Source organism: Chenopodium album, chromosome 16 (assembly GCF_948465745.1).
Source record: "Chenopodium album chromosome 16, dcCheAlbu1.1, whole genome shotgun sequence".
NCBI lineage: Eukaryota > Viridiplantae > Streptophyta > Magnoliopsida > Caryophyllales > Amaranthaceae > Chenopodium > Chenopodium album.
In genome coordinates this window covers 21,872,433-21,886,145 of record NC_137849.1, presented here as the reverse complement: position 1 = coordinate 21,886,145, position 13,713 = coordinate 21,872,433, and the positions used below count along the sequence as shown (strand labels likewise).

At 43.5% G+C, this 13,713-nt stretch overlaps 1 non-coding gene across 1 annotated transcript; it reads right to left on the bottom strand.

The window, feature by feature from the left end:
* Positions 1-12,771: 12,771 nt before the first annotated feature.
* LOC145586984 (small nucleolar RNA R71) lies at positions 12,772-12,877 on the bottom strand. The gene has a single exon (XR_014101053.1). It is a non-coding gene; the product is annotated as a small nucleolar RNA R71 (small nucleolar RNA).
* Between the last annotated feature and the right edge of the window lie 836 nt (positions 12,878-13,713).

Below are 13,713 nucleotides of genomic sequence, written 5' to 3'. Positions count from 1 at the left end.
ATAAGGAATAAAACTCCACACTGTCGCCGCAAAACAAAACTTGTCGCTTGGCGACAAGCTCTGTCGCGTGGCGACAAGGCTTGTCGCGTAGCGACAGGCCTGTCGTTTGGCGACAGCCTGGATTCCTACGCACTTTCAAACACGGAGTCCACTTATCAATCAAAATTGACTTGTAAAGTCCGTATGAAAACCGAAATCGTATTTTCATAAAATAATATTTTATTCCAAATAAAACTTATCAAAATCTATTATTAATTCCAATTTTATTAGGACTTAAAAGAACCTTCTAGAGAATTCTAGAAGACTATAATTAATTCTAATAACTTTAGGAATAATAATTAACATTAGGCCCTCCCCTAGATCATCGGGCTGCATATAAAGATCAACCCAAGCCCAGTTTAGTATTTTGGCCATAACTTCCTCATTATTCATCGGAATTGGGCTTATAATATATCGTTGGAAAGCTCTTTGCAAGCCCCATCAAACTACACCATTATTGGACCCTTTTCGTGGACCAAACTAAACTGGATTGGCTATTTTCATAAAATAGAGTTGTTTTTCGAAAACAGAAAGAAAGAATTTTAATAAAAACTAACCGTAACACCTGACCTTTCACACTTTCACTTCGTTCGATTATCATTCGACGCAAAAGGTATTCATCACTGGGTTTGGTTTTGGGGAGAAACATTTGGGTGTCTACAACAGCAGACGTCCCTAACCTTACTAAAAAAGCGTCGACGTCCATTTGGGCGAATTCGTCGAAGAGAGCATCTCCCATTTGGGTGACATTGTTCTATGAATTAAAAAATAAGCGGCCCTACCGTATACGTTAATGCAATGCTCGCAGTCGTTTGATTTAATCTAACATGAAATCTAAAAAGCATTGAGCTTTTTCGGACTAATGTAGCACAGACGGAAAGCGACTACTGTATCATTTTAGAGGTTATACCAATTCTTCCGCCTGATGTTGCTTTGGGGCAATCCAGACTGACATATTATTCTTGTAAATTATAAGCTAAGTCCAAAAACATAGCGGCTTAAATAAATCCTCAAGAGGCCTTTGGCCGGAAGCACTCAAACTATTGACCGTCTGCTCTACATGGCCGTCTGTCGCTTGGTTTGGGGCAATCACCATAGTGATTGATTGACTTTGAAACCATGCATACTCTCAAAAGTAGCAATAATACTTAGCTAAAAACAACCGACATCCAGCCAGGGGCAAGGATACTCACATAGTATACAGGTTAAATATAATACTTAGCTAAAAATTCTATGCATGAAAATTGAAAGCTTTAAAAATTTTAGAGCAAAATACCAATATAAACGGAACGATCAAAATGACCGAATGCTTCATTCACGTAAATGAATAGTCGTCAAAATTGAAGACTGCAAAAGTAAGCTGGCTGAACCAGACATTGTTGATTTATCCGACCCCTTGGTCGGTAAAGATACATAATTACTTGGCACGCAGGCCGGAGAAGGAAAACACTTGGCCACTCGGCCGCAGAAGGACACAAATAAGCTTAAAAAATCAAGGGAGGTCTCCAATATTGGCAGCCACCTCATCCTCCGGTGACTGCTCCTAATTTTTCTCACCCTCTTTCTAATCCTCGTCATCCCTTGAGGACGACTCATTCGAGGACACGGTCTCCTTATAACCCCTGGCAGCCGCCTCCTCCTCCTGCTTTATGAGCCGGTCGTTAAACTCATCATTGGCTACGTCAAACTTGGCTTTCCGAATTTGGTAGTCAGAGCCCGGTTACAATGATTCCTAGGTCATCCGCATAATGGACTCATAGTCCTCCATCATTTGTTTGACTAGGTCCTTTTTTTCTTCCTCAGCCAGGGACTTGTATTTGGACCTGAGCTGGGTTTCTTGGTTTTGCAGCCGGCCCTTGAGTTTATTAACCTTCCCCTGTAGGCGGTTCGCCTTCTTGTCCGCTTCCTTGAGGGGTTCCAACTTGGCCTTGAGGTCCTTGTCCTCATTTTGGAGCTCGGTTACCCACCCCCTTACTGCATCCAAGTCCTTCTTGACCTGCAGATTGGCTGACGCTTGGGAATACATCATATTAAGTGTCAGTAGTTCATTTTGGGCAATCTCAAACTGAGCAGTGTCTAAGGAGGAGGCGGCCCGAGCTTTAGCAGTCGTTACCTCTTTGGACTTTTCAAGGATTAGCTTTTTAAGCCCGTTTACGCGCAGCATAGCCTGCACTCAACCAACAGTGAGTATGGTCAGTATCAAGCGGCTATACTCATTGTTCAAGATAAAATCACAAGTATCCTACCTCACAAAGAAGCGGTAAGATGGCGTCGAGGTTGAGGGAGCCGACTCCTCTTACAGATGCCTTGTCATCGGGCTCAAGCGCCCTCAGCATCTGTTTAGCCAACTGTAGGACAGTTGGCCTCTCCGGAACCTCTATCAAAGCAAGCAATATAATTTAAGTTAAAATCCTAAAAAAACCAGTTCCTTTTGCGACAAGTGTTATTCGATCAAATAAATGGGAGTTTGGCCGAATGATAGTACCTTCCTCCTCCCCTTTGGTGGCTTTGCTGCCGCCTCCTGCTGAGTCGATAGCAGTATTGAGAGGCTTGCCACTCTTCGATACTCCCTGAGGAGCATCCGGCTTCATGGATGGCTTGAGTGGGGTGGAGGCGCTGATGCCCTTCTTTGGTTTGGAGACGATGTGCTTCCGGCTCTTGCCAGAAGCGTTGACATCGCCACCCGACTGCTTTTGTAGCTTCAGGTCCGGCTGTTTAGAGGGAGAGGGCTTGGACGAGCCACCCTGCAAGGAATTCATATGTTAGTATACTTATGATTTCAAGGAATCTCAATCCAAGTATAAAGAGAAAGTTCCTCACCTTGGGAGCATTCGTGACGGCTGTTCCTCGTTAGACAGTTTGCCAAAGATGGACGAACGGTAACATGCTGCAGAATGTGCAGCCGGCTTCTTCGTGGCCTAGAGTTTCTCCATTGCTTTGTTTGCATAGAAAGTAAGGGTTAGAACCTAAAGAAAGAATCAAGATCAGCAAAGTAAAATAAAGCCAAGCTGCCTACTACCTCTCAGCCTCTCAGTACTAAGATCGCAAGCAGCCAAAAACATCTCGTCAGATAACCATTCATGACGGGGAATGTAGCTTTGCGGGGTAACCTCCTTCTCTCCCGTCTCTTTATTGGTTCGAATTGCCACAGTAAATAGGCCTTGATCTAGTATCTCCTCCTGCGCCTGCCTTGGGAAAGACGGCAGGGCTTTCTTCCCAGCAAGGAGAGGAGGGTTCCGGTTCCACCATTTGTATCCCTTATTGCGCAGGCGGTCGGAGGAGGAGACTATGTAGAATTTTGTCCTCTAGTCTTTCCATTTGTTCTCCTTCCCCACCGTCATCATAAAACCCTTATGGCTAGTAAGGGTGAACCAGCCGGCTCCGCTTGATTGGGGGGTTTTGCTCAAATAATGCATATGAGCGAATGCCTCAAAGCTAGGATCCAACTCCAACATCTCACAGGAAGCAACATAGCCCAAAATATTTACCCAGGAATTGGGGACTAGTTGCCAAATACCTAGTTGGTATCCATAAAGAATTCTCTCCACTGCCAGATGGAGAGGGAAGCGAAGACCAGCTTGTATAGCCGTCTTGTAGCAGCCGAAGCACTAATCTTCGTAGCTGGCCTTCTCTGGCCAGACGACTGTATCCTCAGCGTCCGGCACATAAAGAAGAAAACCATGTTCCATGACATGGTTGGAAATGAACTTCCCAATGTCCTCCGTCATTTTCTTCCGCCTGCCTTTGGGAACGTGCAAATAATAAGGAGCACGTTCCAGCCGGCGCGAAGCAGATGGCTCTGCCCATCCTTCTCCCCTGTCTGCTGACAGGGGCTCTCTGGCAGCGTCTAATTTTGAGCGCGCCTCCTCCGAGTCAATGGAGGCGCTGTCAGAGGATGATGACCCAGAGTCATCATCAGAATCTTCTTCAAAGTTGGGGCCTGCTGACTAGTGCCAGCAGTGTGCTCCCCCATCTCTACATCCGGCACCGATCCACTCGGCCTGGGGATTTCTTGCTCGTCATCAGACTCCTCCAAAATCGAGGAGCCTGGGGTGCTAGTAGCACTAGGTGGATTCTCATAGACTTCGGCAACAGGCGCCCTAATGGAGCCTTCCAATGTAGAACTCTCCGAATGGTATCAGGAACCATCCGTCTTATACGTCCGACTGGTTTATTTGGTCCTTGCCATGGTACCCTGCAGGGGCACAAACATTGTCGGATTTGAAGAATTTCTCAAAGCGGAGTCCTCGAACGAGCATTCGACACTCCTAGTTCTAGATTCAGCCGTCCCCGGTTACCGACTGATCGCTAACCTAGGCCGTGCCGGGTGCGTTTGTGAAACCATTTTTGAAAAAGGAAAATGCAAAAAGAAAAGAGAAGATCAGTCGGTTACCTTAGAAGAAGGTACGAGAGTTGCCTGGTATGGATGTCTGCTTACAGGCGGACGAACGGCCGGGTGTCGGATGCTGTTAGGATGAAGTCAAAGTTCTTTGAAGTCAAAGATTCAAGATTCTCTCAAGATTCACACAAGTGTGAAGCCAAGGGGGAAGTCAACCCCTATTTATAAAAAGAGTGAAAACCTAGGGTAAAACCCTAGATTCCCCAAACAGTAAAAAGTGAAAATCCGGCCAATAATAGGTCGACACCTGTCACAGGCGTCACGTGGTGAGCCACGTCACCCATGTGAGTGGAAAATGATTTGGGTATTTATGCCCCGCCAAGTGGAACATTGAGAGTGTAACACGTGTCGCTCCAAGAGGTGTCCAAATGGACTCCCCAGATGACGACACGTGTCGCGCAGATATGCCTCCTGGGAAATGGCGGCCTTCAAGGCCCAAATCCCAAGGAGAGCCGCAAAATGGCGCTGCCCTAATTCCTAGGTCATCAAACCCTAGGACAAGGCACGCTTTTCTAAGACCCTATAAATAGGGAGATTCCCCAAATAATGGGGGCACCTTGAAATTTTACGTCTTAATCATTAGGACATTTATTGCTCTCAAAAACAGAGAACACATGATCTCGAAATCCGAGAAGATACTTACTTTCCGCACGTTTTTCTCCGAATCCGTAAGAACTTAATCTTCGGAGGCGGACCTCCGACCATTCGGAGCTCCGTTTATTTTGCAGGTATAGGTGCCCTTGTCGGATCCATTCTTTGAGTTGAACTCTCCCAAGGGACATAAAAACACCCGAAACAAGTGTGGGCAATCCGGATCATGCGGTCTATCACTCACTTGGCATTCATGTTTCTTAAGCACGATACCGAGCACTCGATAAGAGATGCAATTTGAGACGTGTTCATATCAAAGACATGTTCATATCAATGACATTGGAACACTTGCCCTTTTTCTCACTTTATTGCTATTTTAGTCTTTTGAAATTTTTGTAAAATCACTCAAGCTTTTGCATTTGGAAATTGCATAAGTTGCACACCATCCTATCCCAAGGTTAGGTAGATGTGGGCTAAAAAAAGAAAAGTCTATCGTTAGACGAGGCCCAAAGTGTTTTATCAAGAAAGGATGTGTATTTGAAGGGTGAAAGTGATATGATGTGGCTACAAGGGATGCCTCAAATCATTGGTATACCTTGTACTTATTTCGGCATGGATTTTTTTTTTAAATGCAATGCAATGATCATATGCAAGGAAAGAAATGCTCATTTTATTAAAAGGAAAAAAGAAAAACCTACAAAATAAATCTAAGGAAAAATAAAAGTGTGCCTTTGCTAGACTTGTTGGGGAAAAAAGAAAAAGAGGTCATGACATCTTGTCGTTGAAGCCCGCCTTGTGTCTTGTGCTTTATCATCACTCGGTCTTCTTGCCAGCTGAAGGTATGGGATGCTTGTTATTATCAATCAAATATTGGATGACCTCTTTTAGCTTCCAACAGCTCTCAGTAGTATGACCCTTACTTTGATGCTACTTGTAGTCTGCGTTTGGGTTCCAACTAGGCAACCTCTTTTCATGTGCGGGATCTTGAATAAGTCCAATGGGAGTAATGAGTCCTTTGGCATGGAGTCGATCGAAAGCAATTTCATAGCTCATCCCAATAGAGGTGAACTCTTTTCTTAGTTGCTTTTTAGGTCCTGGTTTATCCATGGATAAGACTTCATTGAGGTCAAAGGTACAAACATTGTTACTAGAGTAGGTGTTTTCGGAAGAAGAAGGATTGTCGTTCTTCTTTCCTTTCCAGCCATTGTTGTTACTATGGTTAGTAGCTTTTTTTTTTTCAAGGTCATCTTCAATGTCAATGCCTATGTTATAGACGACCTTGAAAGTATTCAGGTTGTGTTGGTATTTTAAATGCTTTGAATACTTCTCTTGGAGGTTCTTGATGAACATCCTTACGGACTCCTTTTCAGTGGGAACCTCTACCATCCTAAAGGACGTTTCTCTCCATTTGTTGAAAAAGGAAGTGAATCCTTCGTTTTCTTTTTGCTTTAGCATCTCAAGTTCCCTATGGTCAATTTCAACTTGAATCTATCAATGAAAGCGTTTGTTATAGAGTCCTAAGAAGTGATTTTCTCTTTGTCAAGGGAGAAGAACCATTGTTGACAAACGGTTTCTAGAGATAGTGAAAACAATGAGTGGAAAGCTTTCCTATCAATTCCCTTAATATTCATTATAGTTTCGAAAGCTCTTAAATGAAAATAAGGGTTATCAGTTGGTTTGAATTTAGGGATGTCATTGACATTGAATTTCTACGGAAGAAATTCCTTGTCCATCGAGACCCCTTGTGAGCTAATCCTCTAAAACTTGTAATCATTGGAGATTTTCGCTCAAGATTTCATCCATTCGCTTAAACTGTTGTTGCTTCGCAGGGTCATTGACTTGAAGAGCGAGAGTTTTGAGCATCTCAGTCAAGCTAGCCATGTTTTGCCTTAATTCATTAACTTCTTCTTGGGTTGCCATTTTCTTCTTAGCTTTTCTTCTTTGTCTAAAGGGTTTATTAAAAAGTAAGAATTGGACAAAAGTGTTGTCTTTGATTAGTCTCTCTTCCTTTCTGAACCAAGCGCTATAAATATTAAACCATTTTGACTTAATGACTTCACTCAAATTGACTATATGGGTTAAAACAACATGGTTATGTTGGGAGGATTAATATCCGACTTACCCCCTAAAAAATGACGGAAAACACGCGCACTTAAGACTCTCTAGACATGGTCATGGGGAAACACATATACAAAGTGTGTGTTTAAAAAGTGAGTGAAAGTGGCATGCTTTGACACTTGTGTAATACCATGGGACTATGTGCCTAGACACAATTAAGGACTTAATAAGACTTTAGCTATTAACAAACTGATTAATTAGACTCAATGTGAGGACTCAGGCAGAAAACTGAACCATCGCAGAAGCAACGGAACTGTCGCAGTGCGCCAGAGCCATCGGGGCGCGATAATGTTATCGCGTCATGATGGACACTTGCGTGTCGCACCACAGGTCAAACCTTCGTGTCATTACTGAAACATCAGTCTAGGCCTGTATCCAGCGTTCTACCTTAAAAGGGCAACCATGTAGTCGTACTAAGTCAGGTTTAGTCAATTTATTAGGCTTTAATTAACCATATTAATTAATTAAGCAAAGTCCTTTAGTCATGAATTAGTTCATTTAGACTTATACACAAGTTAAATAAACGGTTAGTGTAAACACACATAGATTATGCACAAGCAAAAAATGCACAAATAGTGAAATAAGCACAACATGATGCAATGAGTTTGCAACCTAACTGTTTTGGGTGTTTTTATTCCTTGGGAGAGTTATAGCTCGAGAACTGATCCGACTGCGCCTGTACCTGCAAAAAACGAAGACTCCGGGTGTTTGGAGCTCCGCCTTCGACGATCAAGTTAGTACTTGAATATGAGTAGGAGAAGGTGCGGAAAATGAAATGAGATCTTCTCGGATTCCGAGATCAGGTGCTCTCTGATGTGAGAGAATGTAGGGTAGGTGTAATAAATGATTGAATATCCCCCAAAATTGGGGAATATCTCCCTATTTATAGTGTCCTTGGAGAATGTGCCCTCTCTTAGGTCATTTGACCTAGATTTGGTGGGCTGTGACGTTTTGCAGCGTTCCTTGGGAATTGGGCCTTGAAAGCCACAATTTTGGAAAGCATCTGAGGCTGACACGTGTCAGTTGGCAATTTGCCCAAATGAACCTGCCTATGCTTGACACGTGGCCTTCTCTGATTGGTCCACATGGACAGGGTAGTTTTACCCAAAACATTGGCCCCTCACAAGTGGCACGTGGCTGGCCACGTGGCGCCTGTGACACGCGGCATTCTGGGAATGGCGAACAGTAAAAACCGTTCACCTTCTAGGGTATGACGGGGATGCCCTCGTACGTTTTTACCCTTCTATAAATAGAAATTTATCCTTCTCTCTCTCCTCATTTCACACTAAAGCATTTGACTTTTTAGAGAGAGAAAGGGAGAACTTTTGGAGAAAGGAGTCTGCATCCGTCTGCCGTGAATTTGCATTTTTTCCGCCTGCGTTTCGAGGAGCTCATCTGGTCTCCGCATGTAGCAGTTTTCAGATTTTCAGAGAAAGTTTAAAGGTAACCGCCTCTTCTCCCTCCAAGCTTTTTATACTTTTCCGCTTGTGTAGTTAGGCTTCAAAAATAAAATGGACTCTTCATCGACCTGCACGACACTGCCTAGGTCATTCAGCCGGTCTCTTGGTATGGTTGAATCTAGAACCGGGGGTGCATTTTCTGGACATTGGGACCTACTTTGCTCATCGTCGAACCACTCCGTCTCTATGTCTATGCAGGACACAATGCCAAGAGTTAAGCAAATGGCAAGGAGGCGGCGCGCTAAAAGAGTGCCCGCTAATGAAGTTATTCCTGATGAGGAATATGATTATTCGGAGGAGCACGAGCAGGAGGGTTCTTCTCCGGACGGCACCCCTTCAACCCCCAGTGACACAATATTGGAAAGGGCAGACGGCGAGGACAATGCCTCTTCCTTAGGGAGGGATCCGGCGGCGAGGAAGCCACCGAGAGATCCGGCTCAGAGGCGTCGGGCTCTGGCCAAGAAGATATAGCAGCTGACTATCACCAGCCGGCTAAAGGACCAGATCAGCCCAATCCCTTAACGACTAAAATGCTTCCTAGGGACTTAGCTGTTATGCAAAGCAGCTTTAGAGCCTTTGTAGAAACGCATCCGGTAGGAGAGGGATGGAGAATAGAAGTTCCTCCGCCTGAGGCAACGATTGCCTAGGAGGATGATATTGAGAATGCCGACAAATGTTGCGGATGCTATGAAGTCGTGATCAAAGCCGGCCTCCGCTTTCCCCTTCACAAAGGGATTAAGAAGATTTTGAAGGGGTATGACTTGGGCGTCTGGTAGCTTACCCAAAATTCGTGGATAAATATTCTGAGCCATATTGCCGCCTGCGAGTTCCAGGATATAGAGCCTAGCTTCGTGGCATTTGCTCATATGCATTATATGAGCCGGGCCCCAGGCAGGTATGGTGCGTGGTACACTCTAACCACACACCTGCAATACCTGATGTCTTTAGACAAGCCGTCCAAATGGTCCGGCTGGAAGGAGAGGTTTTACATGATCTGCTCTCCAAACCTGGGACACAATCGGTTTCTTCGCTGGTACAATCAAGATCCGGCACTCCTCGGGAAAAAATGTACCCTTCCCCGGATGTCCTCTAGGGCTTATGAGTAGATAATGGCGCTTGGCTTCTTCGAAACCAAGACTGAGCCTTTGGAGTCTGGGACTCAAAAAATTGTTCCAATGAACTGGATACCCCATTCGGATTTTTTGAAGAACGAGGCCTTCCTCTCCACCTGTGGGCTTAGTACCATGTTCCCACAGGGTAGACTTACTACACATCCGGCAATTTGCCATCTGTATTAATGCTTTTGTTGTTTTTGGTTATCGTTTTGACCAACTATTTCCTTTCTTACTGCAGACGAAGCAAAGAATATGGTTCCTCCTGAGATAACGCCTGCTAAATCAGCTGCGCTTTAGAGGAAGGAGCTGCTTCTAGAGAAGAAGGCAGCTTGGAAGCTAAGGAAGCCAAAAAGGGAGGGGTGAGCCGCCTGCTAGACTCAAACTTTCCGGCTGTACCCCTTTCATTCAACTTATAAATTTTCGTTTGAAATTCCCCAATTTTGTTATTTGCAGGGCGGAAGCAAGTCAATCCCCTACTCCATCACCAAGCTATTCAAGCGGCCGGGGGATGAGCTGACCAAAACTCCGTCTAAGACGGGGAGAAAAAATACTTCTACCTCCTCTTTAGAAAACCCAGATCGACCAATAACCGGGGGCAAAGGCCTGACTGCGATGAAAGATTTGAGCAAAAGCTTAGGGCGATCTGCTAGGAAACAACCGGATGTCTCTACAGCATCGAAGAGTGGCGAGTCACTCACTACTGCAGTCGGCACTGCAACGGCTGATGGGGAGTCTTCTCAGCAACGTGTCCAAGGTAAGACACGAGTCGACCTCCCCTGGCCAGTTGAATATATGCGAGTCAAGACTCGGGTCAATCCGCCTGAAGGTTCGATGAGTAGCCGGCTAATTAGTGTCATTTATGGCACTCTTAGGCTAGGTTTTCTTTATAATTTTACTCTCGTTTTTAGTCCTTTTTGCCGTGTTTTTACGCAATAACGCTGGTTTGCATATAAGTCTATAGAAATGCATGCTTTTAATGGTTTTCTTGTCATTTTGTTCATTTCTCGACTATTTCACTCGCTTCTTTGCTTCCTTGACTTGCTTTGTAGGTGTGTTGAGTTTCCTGAGGTTTGATAACCAAGGAGAAAGCTCGAGCGCATTCAAGAAAGTTGATGGAGCTAAGTTCGGGATTCCAAATACGCAACTCCAGCTAGCTTCGCGAGCTCGAGGGCCTTGGAAGTAATGCTTTGGCTTGAGGCGTTCAAATGCTTGGAAGATAAAGGAGCTGCCCTTCTCACGAGCATCGCCTCGAGTGCACCAATGATAGGGATGCTCGGGAGCGCGGAGATTGATCGAGCAAGCGAAGGAGGCAAAGCCACGAGCACCAGTAAAGGTGCGCGCACGCGACCTAGGGGGTGCGTGCGCGCAGACCTACCTGTGCGTGCGCGCCAGGCGCGCCGCCTCCCTTCGCTCGATTCATCTATTTATACCCTTAAAGTTTTCCCATTTTAGGAGGAAGATTTTTGTTTGGTACTTGACACTTATTTGCAAAACTTAGTAGAGAGAGAAAGTAGAGAGAGAAGCTTAAGAATACTTAACCCTACTTGAATTTGATCTTTGATTTCAAATTAATCTTGGATTTCTTCTTCTCATTAATGAAAGTTTGTGAGATTTCTTTCCATTGAATTTACTTTTATTGCAATTTCCTTTAATTCTTGAATGTTTTATTTGAATTTCATTCTTTGCTTGAGAAATTGTTGAGTGATTGAATTCCTTCTTGATTAAACTTGAAATGAATATGATTGTGATTGAATTTGTTTTGTTTTTCATTCTCACCGTGATTAGTGAGTAGATTAGTTGCTAAGGAGAAGGGGAAGCATGCTAGATTGATGATTTTTGCTAGTTGATGATCCTTGATTGATTGAATTGATGCAATTAAATTGGTTGACATGGTTGTGCATGTGATTAATTAGACTAGGAGTGATCAACCTATAAGATTAATCTAGATTGCATTGAAAATTTCAATGACATGAACCCTTGATTTAAGAATTGCTTTAATTGATTGAATTTGATTGTGATTTTCCTAGTTAGCCATTCATAGTGAACCCTAGCTTGGCTATTAGGAGATAACTCTTGAATTCCTTTGATTGCAACTATTGTTTGTCCTTTGCAATGTTTGAATTGATTGAGTGATCCTTCAATTAACATAATCATTGAGCTTGCATGTGGAACCTATATCCCTAGTGTTTAGTATATTGAATTTACAACCATATCTTTCTACAATCTTCGAAGTAGCTTGACCTAGGCTATAGCTTGCACCTACTCATTCCTTTGGGTTCGACCCTTGACTTACCATATACTCGTATTAGGTCGGTTGAGTTTTTATAAATTTTGTTTGGTTCTAGGAAAGGGTAGAAAACAACCTACTTTTCCCTACGTCAAAAAATGGCGACGTTGTCGGGGAATGATATTGGTTCTTTGTTATAGTTGTTGAGTCTATGTCATCTTTAATTGAAAATACAAAAATATTTTCTTTTAGGCTACACTTGTAGTCGTGCTACTAACCATTTCTTTTGAGATTTTATGCATAGAGCACGTGGTCGTTCACTAGTACCATTTAATCCGGAAATTGAGAGAACTATTGCAAGGTTTAGGGGTGCTAGACGATCTTTGAGCCCTAACATTTCAAGTGAAGAAGAACCACAACAAGAGGAACAAGAAAGAATGGGAGAAAATCCATGGGTGGCGTTGAAAGAATTGGGGATTCCCGGTGCATATAGATTTGAGAGTGGGATTTCTCCACCTACAACACCGGCAAATGACTTTAAAATAAGACCGATAATGATCACTTTGATAGAGAGGCGACAATTTAGTGGGGCCAAGCATGAAAGTCCGCTAAATCATCTCAAGGAGTTTGAAAAGTATTACAACACTATCAAGGTGAATGGAATTTCCCAAGAAGTCATCCGCCTCAAGCTCTTTCCCTTTTCACACACAGGGCGTGCCTTGGAATGGATAGACAAGGAGGTCAAGCCGAATTCTCTAAGGACATGGGATGAAGTGACCAAGGAGTTTCTATGCCGTTTCTATCCACAAAAGAAAACGGCGGAGGCTAGAGCTTTGATTCAAGGTTTCAAGCAAAAGCATAGTGAGAGTCTCTATGAAGCATAGGAGAGATACAAAGAGTATCAAAGAGAATGTCCTCACCACGGAATTCCTACGTAACAAATTATTCAAATTTTCTATGGAGGCGTTAGTCCTCAAGGAAAATCATGCTTAGATGGAGGAGCCGGAGGTCTTATCATGAACAAAACGAAAGAGGAAGTTGTAGACATAATTGAAGACGTAGTGAGGTACTATAGAGATTGGCACGAAGGAGAAAGAGAGTCAACTAGCAAGAGTAGCTCTTCGGTGTAATTGGTTGATCATCTAAATACAATCAACAATCTATCCTCACAAATGACAAACTTGGGGAAGGAAATGTCCGCTATCAAGGCGAAGTTGGAAAGTGCTACTTACCAAGTTTCTAGTCTTCCCTCCCAATCTAAGGGGAGAGGTATGTCTTCTAATTCTCAACCCCCTCCCTCTTCTAATAACATGCCTAGTGGATGCTTGTTTTGTGATGATTGTGGGTCGTATGATCATGATGTTTCTAGTTGCCCTCATGCATGTATGGATGTTTGTGATGATCAAGATGGAAATGTGAATGAGTATGTGAACTATGTGTTGAAAATCAAACAAAGTTGTTGAACACTTACATGGCCGTAAGTGACAAGAAATTTAATGAAATGATGACTCATAATAAGATGCTTGAAAACCAAATTTCTCAACTTGCTAATGCTTTAAAGACCATGCTAGTGCTTCTTCTTTACCTTCCCAGGGCCTAGATCCCAAGAGACTGGTCAATGCTATTGTCACAAGGAGTGGTAAGGTTCTTGAGGAGAGTTTTCCTAGGAAGAGTGAGACCAAGGAAGCCACAAAAGAGGTTTTGATAGAAGGTGAGAGAGATGGTACATCTTTGAGTGAGGTTGAGATTGAGAAACCTAGTGAG